Here is a 22,401-nt window from a genome sequence, read left to right as displayed (position 1 = left end):
TTAGTGCCATCTGGGTAAGATGAAGTTATACCATTCAGAATTTAATGCTAAACCTGAGATAAAGGTGCAAAAGTGACCTGAATATAGTTTATAGTTTGGTCGTACTGACGATTTTATGTTCACACGTTGTGTGGATGTAATTTTTACAGCTCATAGTTTTAGTTTTTTTTAAGGTACGTACCAGTTCTTTTATTTTACAGTAATAATTTTCATTAGCTGTAAATTTTAAGGTCTCGTTATACACTAACAGTTTTATACTTTATATCCGTCAAAAGCTTTTAACTTTGAAAACATTAGGTTATATACAAATGTACAAGAGTGCGCAGCGAGGTATTGTATAAGAGTGCGCATTGCTTGCAATACGTAGTCTAATAGTCTTGGAGATACATATCATACGATAATGAATTATTTAACTCTACTACTTTGTACTGCTTCTCAAGTTGTGTGGTGGTGGTTATAGTGATTTTTTTTTTATTTTTACTTCCTGAGCGTGTTGTTATCGAGTCCGTCGACCGACTCTCTATTTTTACGTTTTTTCGACTTTTCAAGACCCCTAGAGTACGAAGAAATAGGTCTCCCGTTTTATGTGTAGTCTGTAGTCACTTATTCCCATTTATTTTCACCTTACAAATAAATATTTTTTCATAAAATGTAATGCGCACTCATAAGCGTTCAAATGCGCACTCTTGTGCAATGAACTGTCTAAGAGTGCGCATTTACACATCTTGACAAAAATTGAAATTACTCTTAAAATATAGTGGTCTTGGGACATACAACTGAATATATCTGATCTCTAAACATGTATATAACGAACCCATATCATAAAATTTGTCTATTCAAAAAAATTAAAAAGTTGTTGACAGTTTTACACTAAGTGCGTACTCTTGTACACATTTACCCTATAACATGTTCTTGGCCCCGGGGCAATATTTTAAAAATATCTGGTTTTAAATTCAATTTTTTTTAATCCCAAAAATTGCCATATTTCAAGGGACGATTCTCGAAAAATAGTAGTACTTAGTTATCGACGAAATGAAGCCGAAAGTAACTTTTGGAGGTCGAAATCTACAAGAAAATGTCTTTGGGTAACTTTCCAAAATTTGTAGAAAAAGAATCGCAATTTTTAAACTGAAAAATTATGCTTTTGGAAAAGTCGCCTAAAAATCCAAAAAAATGGTATATAGATATCGAAGTGTTGATTGGAAAAATATAGAGTGTTTATGATCCCGGGCCAAAATTTTAGATATACCTATTCAATTTCAAATTCATTAAAAAAAATTAAATTGCTATATTTCAGCGCTCGATTTTGGAAAAATCATAGGATTTATCGAAGTATTGGGCCTAAATGTAACTTCTGGAGGTCGAAATCGATAAAAAATTGTGTTTAGGTAATTTTCAAACGTGATCGAAAAACAGTCGAAATTTTCAAGTTTAAAAATTTGAGTTTTGGAAAAACGGGTCTAAAAATCCACAAAAAATTTTAAGATATTAGAAATCGACGTGATGATTCGTAAAGTAGGTATAACATGTTTATTAATTAATTTTTTTTTAATCCCAAAAATTGTCATATTTCAAAGGTCGACTATGGAAAAATGATAGGATTTATTGAAGAAATGAGGCCTAAAGTAACTGTAGGTCGAAATTTACAATAAAACGTCTTTGGATAACTTTCGTAGGTGGCTGAAAAAGAGTCGAAATTTTCAAATAAGGGGAAAATTGAACAATTATGCTTTTAGAAAAGTCGCCTAAAAATCCCAAAAAAATCTGGGATATAGATATTGACGTGTTGATTCGAAAAATTAGAGTGTTTATGATCCCGAATAAAATTTTAGAAATATTCAATTTCAAATTAATTAAAAAAAAATCTAAAAAACCGCCATATTTTAAAGAGCGATTCTGGAGAAATCATGAGTTTTCGAAGAACGGACGCCGAAATAACTTCTGGTGGTCGTTTTTTAAACAGTTGCCTAAAAATCCAGAAAAGTATAGCATATTCATGGTCCCGCGGCAAAATTTTAGAAATATTCGATTTGATTTTTTATTAAATCCCAAAAATTGCATATTTCGAGGGCGACTATAGAAAAATGATAGTTATCGGAAAAATGAGGCCGAAAGTAACTTCCGGGGGTTGAAATCTACAAGAAAATGTCTTCAGGTAACTTCCGAAGGTGGTCGAAAAGGGTCGAAATTTTCAAAAAGGAGAAAACTGAAAAATTGTACCTTTGGAAAAGTCGCCCACAAACCCACAAATTTGTTGATTCGACAAATGCAGCGTTTTTATGACAATTTACTATTTGTAATTCATTTACAAAACATTATAAATTGCCATGCTTCATACAGTTCGCCTTTAATTTTCACATTCGACAATTTTTGTAAAAAATTCAAACTTGTACAAGAAAATTAAAAAAATTATCAAAAGGCTTAAAGGACATCGTAAACATGATAAATGTTTGTCGATTAATTTCCTTTAAAAATTGATGATTAAATAAATCCTGTCGAAAATATGCAGAATATTATGTCTCTATATTTGTGGTTTATCATTGCACCCATATTTTTTACACTGCATATATAGATGTTTGTAAAAAAATAAAAATTCTATAACAAAATATTACAGTTTATCTTAGAAATGACTAAATCAAGTGCTTTGAAAATTTGAAGAAGTCACTTTAAAAGTTTACTAAGTAAATCCTACTTAAAATGTGTAAGGTAACATGCGTCTATATTGTAGTTTATTAATTCACCTGTATTTTTTACTTAAATATATAGGCGTTATCGTAAATGACTTTTTTAAAATGTTAGCAATTTTTAAGTCCGTATTGAAGTTTTACTAATTTTACCAAGCTCAGTAATGTTATTATTAAATTATTAGAATTAAAAACTGAAAACTGGTTATTAACCGAAATGAAAAGTTGTAACTATTTCCAAAATTTTGGCGCACTTTTTCACGTTAGTTAAAAAAACAAAACCATGTTTGCAAAGGGGGTTATTTTAAACAACACATTGACCAGATTCCTCTCTCTTTTGCATATTTATTCAGCTTTCCTTCTTCATACCGCGCCTTCCGTTTCGGCATTCAAAAGCTTCCACTCCTGTGTCAAAAGTCAAGTTTGACTCGTGCTCTCGTCATACAGCTGCTCCGCGCCACAAAAACAACACCGGATTGAAAAAGATGAACCGCAACGGTCAATTGTTTAATTCGGGTTAAATTGAACGGCATTTGGTAGTTTTTAATGGAAGAGGCACGAGTTATAATAAATATTATGACCCCACTTCCTTTCCAGCCACTCGCTTAATTGGGTAAGTAAAGAAACATCAACCATAAAAAATAAAACAAAGCGTTTACGTCATTAACCAGCACGAACATAGGATTTGAACTCTTGGCCAGAGGTCATTTTCTGGCAGCAGATCCGAACGGAAGGAAGCATCAGAAATATTTCGGGAGGAGTGATTCAGGTTATTGATGACTTCTGTTCTGAGTAGTGTTGTCGGGATTGATTGTTTGGGTCATTTCGACAGATTGATGCAATGATTCACATCCGTTGTGACGAGTAATTAATGGAGTTCATAAGTTGTAAGATATTCATGAATGAACGTTGTAATAGAATGCTTCGGCAGCTGGACTACAACGCACTCGATTATCTCATTAAAGTGTTAAAGAGTTCAAAATGTTTACTCGCCCATTCATCAGCTGGCTGGGGCGAGACCTCGCTCCAAAAATTAGATTTTCGGGACGGGGCGACCTTTGGACTTTCCGGAAACTGCCAACAGTCGATCTTCAATAACTCAGAACTCTTGACTTATTTATATATATTTTTTTTTTAAGTATTCGTACAGTGCTTTGGTGGATAGACAAAATTGAGGGCTTATTTGTGCTTAATTTTGCTATGTTTTTAAGATCTAAAATATTTATTTTAAACTTACGTAAGAGTGTGTCGTTAATCACAATTTATTTTTTATGTAAATAAATATAAAAAATATTAAGTAGGTATTACTTACAATGAATTTGTAGCAATAGTAAAATAGTACGTACACTACCATAAACTAGAAATATTAACAATTATATAACTCCAAATCTACCAGTTTCTAACATAATAATCAACGCAATAGTATTCATTCTTCCGGACAATTAGTATAAAATCACAAAAAAAAAGGAAAAACAGAAATATGTTGCTTTTTTACAATTAGTTGATTGAACTGTTTTCAGGGGCTTTCAGTTTGACGCATATTAATCTATCAAGGAAAAAAGGAAAAAACTGTTATACCTCCTCTAGCGAGTGTTCTAGAGATCTGTTGAAATCCCCCTACTGAAAAATTTCTCTCCAATTCGAGGTCTTAATTGCGTTAAACATAGTTTTGCGTCAAACAAAAGTGGCTAATTTTTCTAAACGGCAGCAGGTAGAATTTTGGTGGCCCCGGGATGACACTTTGATTTATCGTTGGGTTTTCTACAGAAGATCGATTAGTGTCGATTCTTGGCTTCGGAAAAAATGCGGCCACTGGTCGGTACACGTGTTTGTTTGTCATAAAGAGATGGACAAACGAGGCAGGATGTAGGGAATGATAATGTGAAGTCAACAGCGCAATTCAGGACCAATTGAGGAGATACTTGAGATCCCGGACACGTCTACGGATGATTGTCCCATTTATAACTAAATTTACATCCAGAACTCAACCAGTTGTAGCTGCAAACAACTAAATGAAATTTATACACACATTTGTTATCGCGGATAGAGTGTCAAACTTTACCTTTTTTAACCATCAAGTGAACAATCTCGCATGCCTTTGATTGGCCGCTTTCTAAAGACGTTTTAGAGAGCCGCTTGATTGATTCAAGCTTTGAATAGGTTGCGTTTGTTTATCTGATCTCTACGCTATTAAAGTAATGTTATTACATTGCGGCTTGTGTTTTGTGTTGCTGTTCTTAAAAACCTTTCCCCTTGACGTTTGAACGATCGCTCCAAAAAGGCTTTTTGTTCGCATTAAGCGCACCAGTTAACTAAATGCACCTTAACAAATTTCACATTGTGCCGATGTTTCGGACAAACAACGAAGTGGTTATGACGAAAAAATACACCTTTTTATGGGCGTTCACGTCGCCTCCGATATATGACAAAATCTGGGCATCACGAGGCAACGGTTTCGCCGCGGGCTTACTCTTTGCTTGTCTATACTTACAACTAAGGAACGGTTTTTCGGTTTGGTTGTAGGCAAATGCATGAACGTTGGAAATAAATACAAAAATGTATTTGCCTATTTTTGATCATGAGTGCCTTTTTTACATTTTTATTTTCCGAGCGTAAGCTAGGGTCCATCAGTCGAACTGTCACTTTCTTATTTTTTAGAGTACGAAAAAAGTGGTCTCCTGTTTCCGTCTGTCTGTCTGTTTCTCTGTATGTCTGTCTGTCTGTCTGTCTGTCTGTCTGGTGTCTGCATCCATTTTTATTACACAAGTAATCTCAGAAACTACCGAACACCATTGGGATGACCACATCTTCAAAATTTATAATAAAGACTTTTTAAATTTTACAAAATAAGATACGCCTGCACTTGTGGTGTGTGAATCCGTGTCAAATTTTCACCCTAGACATCCAGAATTTTTGAAAAAAATTCAAAACTGAATAACAATATTTTGCAATATAACTTTAACTGATTTCTCTGAAATCTTCTAAATATTTTAAGGTTATCGTAATCATGGTAAATCGTTAAGCAAAATTTATTCATTTAGCCCCTTCCAACAAATTAATGACGTTATCTCAAAATTTTGCCGAATCCTATCCAAAATGTGCAAAATATGATAGGTCTATACTTGTGATTTATCACTGCATTAAAAGTTTTTATATTACTTATACAGGTAACTCAGAAAAATTAATGAATGCGTCAATTTATTTTCTTGATTAAATCGGGAACGGCTCACTTCGTTTTCCTGAAAATTGACGTTTCATGACCCCTAGAATACGAAAACATAGGTCTCTTGTTTCCGTTGTTTGTGTCAATTTTTGTATGTATATTAGGAAATCGTGTAGATGCTAAAACTCTAACCAAAATTTGTCTGATAAAAATCGATGACGCCATCTTACAATGTTGTCGATTAAATGTAAAATATGATGCACAATATTAATTCTAGATATTCCAGAAATTCTAAAATTCTGACCGAATTTTTGAAAAGATTCCAAATGTTGTGAAAGCCCCAAATATTCTAATCTTTTCAAAGGTTCAAGGGTGCCAAAAACCCTAAGGACTACAAGGATTTCAGGAATTTCAAAAAATTGAAACAAGCTAGAGAAGCCGGCAATTTACGAGTAAAAATTCTAAAGGGATTTCAGGTATTCCAAAAGTCCGAAGATTCCACAGATTCCAAATATTTAAAAATTGGAAAAATGACAAAAACCCTATATTTAAGATTCTAGAGATACTGAAGTATAAAAAAAAAATAATGGAAATCTGAAACCTCTAAAGATTATAGAAATTCTAGTGAATTTAGATACTAGATATTCTGAAGATTCCAAAGTTTCCAGTGCAGTGGTTTGAAAGATTCAAAACACTAACGATACTAAATAAACTAAAGTTCTCTAAATATATAAAAGATCCAACAAAATTTCTAAAGAACCTGGGCGTACTAATGATCCTAGAAATTGCAGAAATTTTAGGCTGTATAAAACTCCTAGTAATTCCCAAGGTGTTCAAAATTTCCATAGATTGGAAAGACTCTAAAGGGTCTAAAGGGTCTAAAGACGCTAAGGACTCTAAGGACTCTAAGGGGTCAAAAGCTAAAATTCTGTTTAGAAGATTCCAAAGGTTTTAGAGAAATTCCAAAAAGTTAAGATTCTAAGGCCGGTTTATAGAACAGCGAGTTAAATATTTAATCCTCAATTAGTTTAACAGAGAATTAAAATGTGGAATGTGAGCCCGTGATTGGTTAAAATATGCACGTTGCCTCGCAACAGACCTCAATTAAAAGTTAATCGCGCATTATCTTTAACTTCCCTTTCTATAAATCGGGTCTTAAACTTGTAAAAGTCGCGTGAAAATGCCAAAGAAAGATTTTAAAAATTCCAAAGACTTTAAAGAAAACAAAAATCTTAAAGACCTATAACTCGTAAAGATCGGAAAAATACTTTCTTTAATTTTTATAATTCCTAAAAGCACTGAAGCCCTTGAACATCCTAATTAATATCTTATAAATCTTGGAGACTGTAAAGATTCCAGAGATTCCAGAAATTCGAAAGATTTAGTTCAGACTCTTGAGATATGAAAATTTTAGAAAATCTGAACAAATTTAGAAAGTGTGGGAAAAATGTGGTAGTCCTAAAAATCTTGAAAATATTGGAAAATGTTGAATTTCAAAATTCTGGTATAACTGGAGCCTGATAATTTTAGAAATTTTGGGAAATGTGGAAATAATGGTCATTTTGTGTATTTCGGAAAATCTGAAAAATTGGCCTATTCTGGAAAATATGAACATTCGGCAAATTTGGAAAATTTTGTAAATTTAGAACATTACCAAAAATTGAAAGAAAATGAAAAAATATTAAATCTAAATTTCAAAATTTTACAGAATTTTAAGATTGTAGATATTCTAAAAATTCCAAAGTTTCCAAATGTTTGAAATTTTTGAAAGGTTTCAAACCTTTCAAAAACTCTGATGACTCGATACATTCTAAAAATCTTAAAGTTTTCAAAGATGCTAAATAATGTAAAGTTTTAGGTTCTAAATAGAAGAAACGTCTAACAAAATCTTAACAATTGTAAAGATCTTGGAAGTATTAATTTTCCTAGAAATTATAAAAATTATAAACTTTATAACTCTAAGGACTCTGAAAACTATAACGATTCTAAATCCTGTAGCTACTCAAGGTTTTAAAATTTTGTTCTAAATATTTCAAAGATTCTAGAACTTGTAAAAAACGTATGAACTTTTAACATGACAAAAATTTTAAAGATTCCAAAGATTCCAAAGACTCTAAACAAAACAAAAAGCCAAAAAATCTAAAAATCGTAAAATTCTGAAGAATTCTTCCTTTAATTTTTATACAACTGCTATAAGTATTAGGGGGTCTTGAAACCTAATTATGATCTTAAACATCTCGGAGATTCTAAAGATTCCAAAGATTCCAAAAAGTTCAAAGATTTAAAGACTCTTGGCTTCTATTAATTTTAGAAAACCTGGAAACATATAGAAAGTGTGAAAAATCTGGAAGATCTAGAAATCTTCAAAACTGAGGAAAATATAGAGTTCTGGCATATCTGAAGACTGATAATTTTATAACATTTAGAATTTCTGGAACTTCTGAAAAATTTAAAAATTTGCTGAATTCTAGAAATTCTAAACAGTTTACTAAATTTGCGAAAATATTCCAAATATGTGCCCTTGCTAAAATGTTAATGACGGTATCAAAAAAAAAAATTTAAAACCTTCTCGGAGGTCCACAATTGTCTTTTCTAAAAATGTAAAACCTTCACGGAAACGCCAATTTTTTTTTTTTAGAATGCCAGACCTTCCCGGGGGTCCTAACTGTCTTTTATAAAATTATAAAACCTTTTCGGGGGCGCCAAATGTTTTTTTTAGAATGTGAAACTTTCTCGGGGCACCCAACTGTCTTTCTAAAATTGTAAAACCTTCTCGGGGGTCTCCATTGTCTTTCACAAAAATGTAAAATCTTTCCGGGGGCGCCAAATGTCTTTTTTAAGAATATGAAACCTTCTCGGGGGACCCAACTGTCTTTTTTTCAGAATGTGAAGCCTTCTCGGGGCCCCAAATGTTTTTTTTTTAATGTGTAACCTTCTTGGGGCTCCCAACTGTCTTTTTTAAAAATGTAAAACATTCTCGGGGGCTTCAATTGTCTTTTTTTTTTAATGTGAAACCTTCTCGGGGGTCCCAACTGTCTTTTTTAAAAATGTAAAACCTTGTCGGGGGCGCCAAATGTTTTTTTTAAGAATGTGAAACCTTCTCGGGGGTCCCAACTGTCTTTTTTTAAGAATGTGAAACCTTCTCGCGCTCACAACTATCTTTTTTAAAAATAGAAAAGCTTCTCGGTGGCTCCAATTGTTTTTTTTATTGTGAAACCTTCTCGGGGGTCCTAACTGCCTTTTATAAAAATGTAAAACCTTCTCGAGAGTTCCCGGGGGTCCTGACTATATTTTATAAAAATATAAAACCTTCTCGGGGGCGTCAAATGTCATTTTTAAGAATGTGAAACCTTCTCGGGGGTCTCAACTGTCTCTTTTTAAGAATGTGAAATCTTCTCCGGGCTCCCAACTGTCTTTTTTAAAAATGTAAAATTTTCTCGGAGGCCTCAATTCTTTTTTTTAATGTGAAACCTTCCCGGGGGTCCTAACTGTCTTTTATAAAAATATAAAACCTTTTAGGGGACGCCAAATGTTTTTTTTTTAAGAATGTGAAACCTTCTCGGGAATCCCAACTGTCTTTTTTTAAGAATGGGAAAACCTTGTCGGGGCTCCCAACTGTCTTTTTTAAACATATAAAACGTTCTCGATGGCCCCAATTGTTTTTTTTTATTGTGAAACCTTCTCGGGGGTCCTAACTGCCTTTTATAAAAATGTAAAACCTTCTCGGGGGTTTCAACTGTCGTTTTTAAGAATGCGAAACCATCTCGGGGGTCTCAATTGCCTTTTTTTAAGAATGTGAAACCTTCTCAGGGGCCTCAAATGTCTTTTTTTTAAGAATGTGAAACCTTCTCGGAAGTTCCAACTGTCTCTTTTAGAAATGTAAAATCTTCTTAGGGGCTCCAATTTTTTTTTAATGTGAAACCTTCTCGGGGCTCCCAACTGTCTTTTTTAAACATATAAAACCTTCTCGATGGCCCCAATTGCTTTTTTTATTGTGAAACCTTCTCGGGGGTCCTAACTGCCTTTTATAAAAATGTAAAATCTTCTCGGGGGTTTCAACTGTCGTTTTTAAGAATGTGAAACCTTCTCGGGGGTCTCAATTGCCTTTTTTAAAAATGTGAAACCTTCTCAGGGGCCTCAAATGTCTTTTTTTAAGAATGTGAAACCTTCTCGGAAGTTCCAACTGTCTCTTTTAGTAATGTAAAATCTTCTTAGGGGCCCCAATTTTTTTTTAATGTGAAACCTTCTCGGGGCTCCCAACTGTCTTTTTTAAACATATAAAACCTTCTCGATGGCCCCAATTGTTTTTTTTTTTATTGTGAAACCTTCTCGAGGGTCTCAATTTTGGTTTTTTACGAATGTGAAACCTTCTCGGAGGTTCTAACTGTCTTTTCTAGAAATGTGAAATCTTCTTAGGGGCCCCATTTTTTTTTAATGTGAAATCTCAGGAGTCCCAACTCTCTTTTATAAAAATATATAACCTTCTCTTGAGGCGCCAAATGTCTTTTTTAAGAATGTGAAACCTTCTCGGGAGTCCCAACTGTCATTTTTAAGAATGTGAAATCTTCTCGGGTGCCCCAAACTTTTTTCTTTAAGAATGTGAAACCTTCTCGGGGGTTCCAACTGTCGTTTTTTAAAGAAGGCGAAACCTTCTCGGGGGCTCCAAGTGTATTTTTTTAAGAATATTAAATCTTCTCGGGACTCCCAACTGTCATTTTTTAAGAAGGTGAAACTTTCTTTTCTTCTTTTACAGTGTGATTAATACCTTCCGCTAAACCATTTTTTATAATTTTTCAAAGCAGTACATATTTGTTGGAAGCGAGGGAAGTTCTCTCGAAATAATTTTCGACCAGTTTACAACCTAAAATCAACTCTTTACTTATAATTACTGATTGTAAATGTATCTGTACGAATTATGTTACAAAATAATTTTAGAACTTTCCGTTTATCCCGTTCCTTTTAAAATCTACTGACATCATCGCAAAAAATTACTAAACACAATGTTTTACACGGTATTTGCTGCGTTTCAGACACCATCCCAGAGAAGCGTAGTTAAAATAACTCAACATAACTCACCTTAGATTTAAAGTAACACGAGTTAGTTGAAGCTTAACCCAAACGTGTGTAAAAGCTGCAATTAATTCTCTCGATTAACCCGTGATTTATAAGCCTATATTTCTCACCACCGTGACAAGCTGCGAAACCGCTGGGGTGCCGCAACGTATGTAACCTTATGTTCACAGGGTGTACGCATGTAAAACATCCCCCAAATAAGACATCTCTATGTGTTTGGTTTTGTTTGGGGTAGCGGCCGTTGTTGCCTTAAATAAAATATTTCATAAATCATATTTAGGATCCATTGTGGGTCGGTGCCTTAACCGTAACGGATAAATCGGTTCACGCGTATAGAGGAAGGCACGTTCAGAGCAGGGACAATTTTTTCCTAGGCGATTGGTGCTGTTGATGACGAGATGACAAGGCATGCACGAAGAGTTTTTATTCTAACATGCATGCAAGCCTAAACGAGTGCGCTTATTAAATGTTTATTTAAACTAAGGCACGTGTCCTTTGTTCCTGCTTTTCACTCGTTGATCAGATTTGCGGACATCACGGACGTGACACAACAAAGGACGAGCGGGAGGATGCACCCTATAAACGCAGCCGAGCATTTGGAGAGTGCTTGTATCAATGTTACCTATTATGCACTCGGTAATTGAAATTCGGAGATTGGGAAATGTCCCTAGGCTGCGATGGGTCACACTTTTCGTATTTTAAATACACAGTTTTAGTTGTTTATGCAGATTTACTGATTCAAAACACAAACAGTAGATCTTTACAAAATCAACGTCTAATGTAAATGTATAAGATAAATAATTAAAATAAAATAAGCAAGTATAGTCAAGCCAGCCAATTAGTGACTTTTTTTTCAAAAATGCATATTAGTAGTCGGAAATAAACTGTTCACACTAGCTTACACTAATTAATAATAATAATCATTATAACCTAAAATATATTAATGTGTGTTTAATTCATGAAACCTTTGTTACTTTCAGGCAAGCAGTTGAAGAAGTCAGGGTTGTAAATTATCAGTTATCATTATAGTACAATCTTAAGCGGTTTTTTGGCAGCTTTCAACAAACACAAAGACAATGTTCAACTCATTTTGAGTTAGAAAGTGGAGTAAAAATGATTTTAATAATTTAAAAGTATTAGTATTCTTCTAGTTACAAAATTTTACAGGTTGTGCATTACAATTTTTGCGACATGAAGTTCTGTCGTCGTCTAACTTCTTCGTTTTCTACAAGCCTGCCTTCTGTGCTATTTAGTTTCAGGTATGTATATATTTGCACGGATTTTAACTTAAAAAATATCCCTAAAATTTATGGAAATTTTACAATTGCTAATCTCATCGGTTTGGATAGAAGCTAAGGCCAGGGATTAGTGTAACGGTATATGACTTGGGACCGAAGTTGATGTTCGTCCGTCGGTAGATTTACCACAAAATCTTTGCCATTCTGATTCTTAAACTAAATAGACAGAAAAGATACTCACTTCTTTTCACTTAGGTCTACACTCGAATTTAACGAAGTTTTAAAATTTCGTCTCTAAACATTTTTTATTAGGGTATTTTAACAAATGTACGCGTATACATAGTCTACATTTTCCCGGAATTTCACAGCTTACACAATAATAAAATAATAAAGTAATCACTGGAATATATGTCGATGTTTCATTCAGTTATCGATATTTAGAAATTTGAGCATGAACACTATTTCAGATCCTAAATATATTGACGACATTTCAATTTCTCGAAATACTGTTCTAGATGTACAGAATTTATTTTATCACACTGTATATTAAAGGAAAGTATCAAATAAAAAAAAATATTTCGTTGTCGTTGCTTAGACTGGACACTTATAGGGGACTTCAATTTCACCTTTAAATTTCGCCGTCGGAACAAAATTTCTTGCATAGGAACCGAGTATTTTTGAAAAATATGCTTTCGTCATTAGGTTGCTTAGAACCATAAGCTTTTGTTTCGGGTGACTTTTTAGTTGAGTGAGTCTTTGTTGAAGTGATCTTTTTACTTCCTGAACGATAGCTAAGGAAGTATTGTAATGGAATCCACCGGACGACTGGCTACTTTCATGTTTTTTCGACGTTTTATGACATCTGAAGTACGAAAAAATAAGTCTGGCGATTCCTTCTATCTGTCTGTCGGTCTGCCGTCTGTCCGGATAATCTCCGAAATTACTGGACCGGTAATTGGCAAATCTTATATGTGTATTAGGAATATCATGTAGATGGTAAAACGTTAACCAACAATATGATAACGTCATCTTCTCCAAAATTTACTTTACTAAATATTATTTAAATCGCATTAAATAAGATCCTCCTGCATTTGTGGTTTATGAATCAGTTTTGAGTTTTGGCTACATATAGATTTTTGGAAAAAAAAAATCAAAATTGTATAACAACAATTTAACTTTAAAATTGCAGAACTGAATGGTGTGACATCTTGCAAACGTTTTAGCCTTGACACTCAGACTTTTGTTAAAAGTCAAAATTGTATAACAATATTCAACTGCGAAATTTTGCAAATATTTGAAAATTATTGGAAGCATGGTAAATCATTAATCAAAATTTGTCGTTTTATGCGCCTCCCTGCAAAAAATGGTAACGTCTGAATGTGGATAATTAATTAATCAATCAAATTTCATTTTCTTTTAACCGCTGACAATTGCAATCTGAACGTGCTAATAGCCGAATTCCTGCGAAGTATAAACATAAACAGTTGAAGTTAAGCATGTACTGAGAATTTGAGAATATCTACATTTTCCCGTTGGCTCCTGGTTTTTACTTGATAGAGGTTATTACAAAACAAAAGTCGCAAAAGCAAATTTTATAATTTTTCAAAGAATCGGGATTTGTTGGACTACACTTCAAGAGCGAAGGAATAAACTTTTTTATTTGTAACTATATAGCTACAGTTTTTTTTGTTCAGGGCAGTTTTTGTCTTCAAATCGAAAAACCGAGAAATCGAAAAATCAAAAAATCAAGAAATCGTGGAGTCGAAAAGTCGAACAATTGAGAAACCGAAATAGGCCAAAATCGAAAAATCGAACAGTTAAAAATTGAACAATTTATAAATTGAGAAATTGACAATCAAAATATCGAAAAATCCAAGTCTCGATAAATCGAGAAATCAAAAAACTTAAAAATTCGAAAAATTGAAAAATTGAGAGATTGAAAGATCAAAAGAACGAGAAATCGTAATGATGAAGTCGAAAAATCGAAAAATAGAGAAATCGACAAACAAAAAGTTAAAAGTTGAAAAATTGGAAAAGCGGAAAAATCAAAAAACGAAAAATTGGAAAACTGGAAAAACTGAGAAACCGAAATAGGCCAAAATAAAAAATTGAAAAACTTACAAATCGAAAACCTGAACAATCAAATCTCGATAAATCGGGAATGAAAAATTAACAAATCGAAAAATTGAAAAACAGAACAGCTAAAACCAGGAAGTCGAAAAATCGAAGATTAAGAAATATTGAAAAATTAAAATATCAAAAGATTGAAAAACCTAAAATTTAAAAATCCAAAAATTGAAAAATCGAAAAAGTAAAAAGGTAGACACATCGAAAAATCCAGAAGTCAAAAATAGAAAAGTCGAAGAATTGAAATATTGAAAAATCCTAAAACTGAAATATCTGAAAACTGAAAAATCGAAAAATCAAAAACCTGAAAAATCAAAAAATTAAAGAATTCAGAACAGGAAAATGGAAACACTCGAAGGTCAAGAAATGGGAAAATCAAAACATCCATTAATTGAAAAATTGAAAAATTGAGAGTTTATAAAAGTCAAATTTGAAAAATTAAAAAATCGAAAATTTGACAAAATGACAATTGAAAAACAGAAAATCTAAAACCGGGAAGTCGAAAAATCAAAAGATTAAGAAATCGAAATATTTAAATATCGAAGAACTCAAAAGAAAAATCGAGAAATCGAAAAATCCAGGAGTCAAAATTCGAAAAGTCGAAGAATCGAAATAAAAAAAATCCCAAAACTGAAATATCTATAAACTGAAAAATGAAAGAAAAACTAAAAATGAGAAACTAAATCGGGAAATCAAAACATTGAAAAATCGAAAAATTTAAAACGACAATTGAAAACAGAAAATCCAATACTGGGAAGTCAAAAAATCGAAAGATTAAGCAATCGAAAAATTGAACAATCGAAAAAGGAAAAAAATCGACACATCGAAAACTCCAGAAGCCAAAAATCAAAAAGTCTAAGACTCGAAATATTGAAAAATCCCAAACCTAAAAAAGAAAGAAAAACTGAAAAATGGAAAACCTGGAAAATCCGAAAACTGAAATATCCAAAAACTGAGAACCTAAAAAGTCGAAAAATTGAGCAAGCGAGAAATCCAAAAAGTGAACTCGAAAAATCGAAACCTTAAAAAAACTAAAAAATCAAAAACAAGAAAAATCGAAAAATGAAATCATTGAAGAACAGGAATACCCAAACCCTCGAAAGTCAAGAAATGGGAAAATCAAAACATCGATTAATTCTAAAAATGAAAAAACGACAGTTGAAAAACAGAAAATCTAAAACCGGGAACCAAAAACTTGAAAAACTGAAATGAAAAATCGAGAAATCGGAAAATCTAAAATTTTAAATATTGAAAAATTAAAATATCAAAAAGCTGAAAAATTTAAAATTCAAAAATCGAAAAATTGAAAAAACGACAATTAGTGGATACTAATAATAACGTATTATGTCCCCCCCCCCCAAATTTTGAGAAAAATGAGTTTCATTTTAACAATAAAATAAATTGATCTATTAATGTAAATTTAAAAAATATTAATGCAATGATCAGTATTTTTTGCACATTTTAGATACTATTGATTCGGCAAAATTTTGACATGATGTCATCAATTTTTTGGAGGATATAGAGATATATTTTGATTAACAATTTACCATGCTTACAATAACTTTAGAACGTCTGCAAGATTTCAAAATATTCAGTTTTGCGATTCTTGATTTATGCAGTAAAATAAATTGACTGATGATTCATTAATTTTTTTTTGAGTCACTCTGTATAAGCAAATCTAAAAAATATGAATGTAACGATAAATTACAAGTATAGTCTGATTATATTTTGCACATTTTAGATAGGATTTATTCGGAAAAATTTTGAGCTGATGTCATCAATTTTTTGGAGGGGGATAAGTATAAAAATTTATCATGCTTACCATAATTTTAACAGATCTGCAAGATTTCAAAGCATTCTGTTTATTTTATAGTATTCATTTTTTTCGAAAAATCTGGACATTTCGGGTAAAAACTCCACTCAGAGTCATAAACTACATGTGTAGGACTATGTTATTTTATACAATTTAAAACCCATTTATGTACAATACAAAATTTGATCGGCCTACTATTTTTAGAGATTATCTGTCTAATAAAAATCGGGACGGCAAACAGGCGGACAGACAGACAGACGGAAACGGGAGACCTATTTTTTCGTACTCTGGAGGTTCTGAAACGTCGAGAAAACGTAAAAGCAGAGAGTCGGCCGACGAAGTCGATTACCTGCACCGGCAATCGACCAAAGTCAGAAATATCAGGTAGAAAAGGTTACTAGTCTGTACAGGGACACTGGTCCGAGATTACCAACCATAGAAAAGTTATGTTACTAGAAATTTTTTAAATAAAGACTAATTTCAGTAAAATTTAATGATTCTGAATCCGAAATTTTTATGTTTTTGATTTTCTCAAAATAATTTTAATATTATAGTTTTTTTACACCGGTACAACGACAAAACTACTCAAAGTTCATAAGAGTCTTTACTGGAAGAACGCCCAGAACAAACTGATTAAGAATCAGGTAAAAATGGTTATGAGTGATGAGAATCTTCAGCTTTGTAGTGAAATACGATTTTCTACCTGCTACTGTTACAATGTCATTTAGGGTTTTTGTACACAGTTACTGTTATTACTGCTTTGAACACCAAAGGCAATCTAATTTTAGTTGACGCAAAAACAACATTCTGAGATCATTTTTATAAACATTTTGCCACCAACCTCTTTGACAAGGACCCCCAGTCAGCCATCTCCGTTGTTTGCAAATCGCCAGTATTTTTTCGCAATTTGTGCAAGTGCCTTATCTGCGTCGTTGTCGAAACGGTATCGTGCGACATCCGACGCGATGATTGGCCTCATTTCTCTAGTCGGGCGTCCGTAGCGTCGCCGACGTCACGAAACTCCGGCGTCTCATCGTGCGGTTTGTCAACTGTGCAAAACCGTCTGCTGACTCCGTTCTGTATCAATAATTACACCGATCCCGTCTCAACTGGCGTCCCTGCGAGTTTAATGCAGTCATGGGGTAACAAACGAGAAACAAAAATTTCGACACGTGACGGCATAATGGAGCGGCGTCCCGTGATAAAAGGACGCATGTCGTCGAGAGCTTTTTTATCGGTGCTTGCGAGCATGCTCGGCTGGACACGTAAATGAAAATATTCAGATTCCGGAAAACGGTCGAGATTAGGATTCTTTTTCGAGTTAAACGGCTTACTTAACCGACCCTCTGGCCGCATGATCCCAAACAGCTTTGGTCAGCCTGTCCAAACTGGGTTTTTGATTCAAATATGTTTACAGTCATGGGAGGGCATAAAGAGATTACAAGCAACCGCATGGAGGAGCAATAAAGACTTGGCTCAAAGTGCGGATAAACCGGAGAGGATAAGGAGCTTAGAGGGACCTCCGTGGAGACAACTTGAAAATGGTACATCCGTCTTAACGGGAGTTTCTAATTACGGCGAGGATGTTGACAACAACGTGGTCAGGACTTATTAGGCTTTTTAAACTTTGCCGACAAGATTAGACCACACAACGAATCTTGTTATCACACTGATCGTTATCCTTATATGTAAAGTAACCTGGCTTTGAATTAACAGCAATTTTGCTGGATCGAAAAGGCAACAACATATATTTCATGATTAAGCGATTACTGAGTGAAAACTAAAGATTTTGACTAACATCTCGTTTTAAAAAAGCGTCTCGTTTAGAGTTATACATACCTGAAATAATGAAAAGTACAAGTACAGTTAGAAGCAGAAGGCTATCTTTGTGTATATGCTAAAATTTTAAGACGTAATTATGAGGGACTGGACGGCACAATAGCAGGATTAGTGGCGATTGTAAAATACCGGTGCCGGAGGGCCTTCGGTGAAAATATAAATAAGAGTTGTAGTGGAGAGCACTCAGGCCACAAAAATAAATTACCAAAAATTACTTACAAAGCAAAAAAACGGGGATTTTTCAGAATGATGTTGCTAGATAAGTTCAAAGTTCTGAATTTCTGAATAAATTTGCTGTATACGTTATGAATTATTTTGTTTTAATTTTTTTATAGTAGTGTAAGTGTACATACTGAAGTTTTCAATTCAACCACTGTAAATTTAACGATATTATAAATTATGTTTTGAAATTTTGAGCAAAATACGTTTTTTATGACGGGCTTGAATTATGCTCTGATGAATGTGTTTTCTGAAAAAGAGGCTCCCCTCAATCATCGTGTTTTTGAATTAAGAATTTTTAAATCTGAGATAGTTTATATCTCACTCAACGCACGAGCTGTTATGTCTGCCCACAGTTTCAAAGAGTGGGCTCTATGAGCGATAAAAATGGAATCTGAGCAATGTTAATTGCATTCATCTATGACAAAGATGTCTTGAGAAATTGTCCACGACTAACGTAACAATTGTTTTGAATTCGACGGACAAATGTTGATGTTGAAACATATAAATTTATTCAGATCGTTTATAAAAATTGTGGAATAATTTATGAATCAGTGAAGATATTGGTTACATATATACCTCGCAAAAAAAATCTGCGAGATTATTTGCTAAAATTGTATTTATCTAATTTTTTTAGAGGTGACGTCATCAACTTTGTGGAGGACCTAAAAAAATAAATTTTACACTACCTATACGTTCCATGGAAAAAAATAATTTTTAGGTATTTATATAGACACACGACAGACAGACAGACAGACAGACGTGAGCAATATAATTTTTTGTATTTCAAGAGATATGGAGTTTCGAAAAAAAATAGTCTAAGGTTATTATTTAGATAGAACTTTCCCCGCCCCTGAAGTATAGCCCAATAAATCCAGTTTTTCTAAAGAAATATGAAATTTATTTGATTTTGCGATTATTGTTTTGTGATAACCTCTATAAAATAAAAATTCCAAGGCTACGCGGTCCGCACAAGTACAGACGATGTAAAATATCTATTTAAAAAGAGAGAAAAATGTCCTGTCGGCAATAATAGCATGTTTAACTTTAAGTGTTTATGTCTATACATCGAAAGAATGCCTCGTAGAAATTTGTTTGATTTGAATGAGTTTGTCTCCTCAAAATACAGCGGTAAGATTATTAATTAAGCTATAATCGAGCAAAATGTTTTGAATATTATTATAATAATTCTTGTATTATCCAGTGGCGGCTCATGACCTTTTGAACTGGGGGATACAATTTAATTGATAAGTTAAATATGAAGATATAAAACAGGTTGCTATTACCAATTAATAGACGAAATTGTGTGACGGAAATAAATACAAAAATATGTTCAACAAAAGTAAAAAAGTATTTCTCTACATACCTTTAGTTTTAAATCATTACTGAGGAGACACACAAAACAAAACAATTTATTATTTTTTCACAACTGCACATCCACAAAAATTTACCATACTTGTTATATCTATTAAAATATCTATGAAAGTCTCTCGTTTTGTCATGAACACTTTTTTTATTAATAAATCAGGAGTGGCTGTTCTAAAATTTTTCACTAAAATTTTACCGTCGTAAGGCAGAAGACGATTTTTTATTAAATCTTCAAATGAATTAATTATTTTTATTTAAAATCGGACAATTTCACCCGCGCAGAATGAACATGAAATGCCGGAACTGATTTACTGCTAGTGGTCACTGTTCAGCCAGATACAACAACTAGAGGCACGGTTTCCATGGCAACGATGTAAACAAGAATCTCTAAACGAGTCTCCGCTTTTGTTAGCACGTTCAGATTACAAGCGGCAGTCCGCGGTTAAAAGAAAATGAAAATTGGTTGATTTTGTGTCCTCAACACAGAGAAAAGGACACAAAACAATCTTAAAATATTTTCATAATTTTACAGGATTCGGTTTTTGCAATTTTAAAGTTAAATTATAAAATATTGTTATACAATATTGATTTTTTTTCCAAAAATCTGGATGCCAAAAGTAAAAAGTCAACAGGGATTCATAAATCACACATGTAGGACTGTGTTATTTTATAAAATTTAAAAAACATTTGTTCGGTAGAATTCTAAGATGACGTCATAATTTTTTGTCAAACAAATTTTGATTAACGATTTATCATTTTTCCTTTAAAGTTAAACTGTAAAATACAATTTTCAATTTTTTCCCAAAAATTTCGTTGTCTAGGGGAAAAACTCAACATTGATTCTAAATTACACATATGGAATATATAATTCTATAAAATTTAAGGGGCATTTGTTCCGCAAAATTATAAAATGACGTCATCATTTTTTACAGGCCATAAACGAAAAAAAAATTATTAACGATTTACCATGCATACGATAATGTTAAAAAGCTTGCAAGTTTTCAAAGCATTCGGTTTTACAATTTCAAAGTCAAATCGTAAAATGTTATTATACAATTTTGATTTTTTTCTCAAAAATCTGATTGCTGCTGCAGGAGGATACAATTCTATAAAATTAAATATATATAATACCAAAAAAGGGGGCAAATTAGTAATAGGCAAAATTTAATTTATTATAAGGTACTTTATCTTTTTTTTAAGAACACAGGCTAATTTTGATGTTGAAGAGGTTTTTTTATTTTTTTTTTTTTGTAAAAATCTCATCAGCGGTTTCTATATAGATCCCTTGGAACCATGGTCAAAATCTTTAGAAATCCACAACTTTTTAAAAATGGAGTAGAAAAAAGTTAAAAAAATGCATTAAAAAACTTTACGACAAAAATTTACCTTTTTTATTTTATAAAAAAGCAATAAAACACTTAAATAGGATAAAAACTCAACAGGGGTTCATTAACCACATGTGCAGGAGTATCTTACTTTATAAAATTTAAATAATACTTACTATTGTCAATTTTGGAGATGACGTCATCAAATTATTGGTACGGATGATTAGCCAAATTTTGATTAGCGATTTACGATCTACACAATATTCATATTGCACATATAAAATTTGACAACTGGTTTCGGAGATTATCTGTCTAATAAGATTCCGGACAGACGGCAGATAGACAGACAGACAGAGAGACAGACGGAAACGGGTGAAGTTCCCGGTGTTCCGGCGACACAATCCGACATTGAATTTGTCAGTCCAGTAGTTTTAATTGAAGATTATCTTTCTAATAAAAATCGAGACAGACAGACAGAAACGGGAGGCCTATTTTTTGCACTCTAAAATACAGTTTACAGAAGCTCGTTTAAATATTTAACTGCGATTAAATTTTTAACGCGGCGTTAAAGTACCACGTGATCGACTGTAAGCCAATCAGACGTCGCTACATGCGTCGTTAAACGTATGGTTAAATTAATCTCGTTAAAATATTATATTAACTGGCCCTAAGGGGTATGAAACGTCGAAAAAACATGAAAATAGCCATTCGCCGAAAGGATTCTATTGCAATACTTAGGTTACTTACGCTCAGAAAGTAAAAAACAAAATGACTTATTTTATAATAATTTTTTTATCATTGTCGTGCAGAATTAGAGAATTGAAATAATATTTATGTAATCTGGCTTGTTGTTTCGAGAAAGAATAAAAAAAATACGTATTTTTAAAAAGCAATAGTTACGTAAATAAAGTCAGTGGTTATGTAGTGGGGTTTCTGGCTCACAGTTTGCCGAGAAAATCTGAATTCGTGCCCATGCTTGGATTCTGTGTCATTGTTTTGGGCACCAAAAGCCGAGCCTCCGCAAAACAAACTCAGCCAGAAACCGCGTTTGAGCATCAATTCAAATTTTTTCGGCAAAAAGTGAACAGAAGCCCCACTATATAACTACTAAAGGCACATACCATGCTGAACTTAACAATATTTAGTAACTTTTAAAGTAATGACCCGTCGCTTTTATTAGTTTTGTATTAATGTTTTTAGTGTATTGTGTATTTTTCAGTAACGGATTTAAATAATTTTGATTTGTAGCATGTGATTTTTGCGGTTCTGGCCACCAAAGAAGCCTTGGGAAACTTCAAGCACGGTTGGAATATTTCTGTTAAAACAATCTAGTAATTAATATTCTCAGAAAATCAATACTAAAACGAAACCTTAATAAGCCGTTTGAATTTTTTGACGATTAAAATTTTTAGGGACAGGTTTTAAATATTTCCCACTAAATTTGGGTATATTGTAGTCATAGCTTTCAAGATACCAAGTAAAGCAAAATTATTTTCAGAAGTTGTTTTTGGTGGAAAATTTTGTTACTTTTGTCGAATTTTGACAAAAATTG

Source organism: Zophobas morio, unplaced genomic scaffold (assembly GCF_036711695.1).
Source record: "Zophobas morio isolate AGI-343-1 ecotype UQ-CSIRO unplaced genomic scaffold, CSIRO_AGI_Zmor_V1 ptg000002l, whole genome shotgun sequence".
NCBI lineage: Eukaryota > Metazoa > Arthropoda > Insecta > Coleoptera > Tenebrionidae > Zophobas > Zophobas morio.
The sequence above is the reverse complement of the archived record's forward strand: the minus strand, read 5'-3'. Positions refer to the sequence as shown.